The 505-nt window shown below is 37.6% G+C and overlaps 1 protein-coding gene and 1 pseudogene across 4 annotated transcripts in view; one reads left to right on the top strand and one right to left on the bottom strand.

Moving 5' to 3' along the window:
• The window catches only part of GTF2I (general transcription factor IIi), a 78,672-nt gene that overhangs the window by 27,521 nt on the left and 50,646 nt on the right, over positions 1-505 (bottom strand). The window lies entirely within an intron of this gene.
• The window catches only part of LOC103588952, a 2,011-nt pseudogene continuing 1,854 nt past the window's right edge, over positions 349-505 (top strand).

The raw sequence follows: 505 nt of genomic DNA, 5'->3' as shown, positions 1-505 counted from the left end.
TTTTAAAAAAAAAAAAAAAAAAAAAAAAAAAAAAAAAAAAAAAAAAAAAAAAAAAAAAAGAAAACACTTCAACGACACGGATTCACTCAGCAAACATTTGTTGAGCACCTGCTCAAGCACCACGCAGAGCGCGAGTGGTAAACAAGACAGACAAGATTTGGACTGTCAGCGCTACTGTCTCATAGTGAGAGAAAAGACAACCGTTAGTGCTTTGAAGAAAATAAAAGGATACTGGGATACTGTTTGCTTTGTGGTGTATGTTAGATGGGGTAGTCAGTGAGCACCTCTCTAATATGGTGACATTTAAATTGTGATGTGGGAGTTGGAAGAGGCGAGTCCGGTCTCAAAATGGAGGGCCATGATCCAAAGGAACCAGGGCAGTTGAGAAAACTGTTTATTGGTGACTGAGCTTTGAAACTACAGATGATAGTTTAAGAAAACATTTTTTTTTTTTTTTTTTGTCTTTTTTTTTTCCGTGTCCGGCAACGGATCGCAACCCTCAGTG

The sequence above is a fragment of the Galeopterus variegatus genome, unplaced genomic scaffold (genome assembly GCF_000696425.1).
Source record: "Galeopterus variegatus unplaced genomic scaffold, G_variegatus-3.0.2 Scaffold631, whole genome shotgun sequence".
NCBI classification, from domain to species: Eukaryota; Metazoa; Chordata; class Mammalia; order Dermoptera; family Cynocephalidae; genus Galeopterus; species Galeopterus variegatus.
The sequence above is the reverse complement of the archived record's forward strand: the minus strand, read 5'-3'. Positions and strand labels throughout refer to the sequence as shown.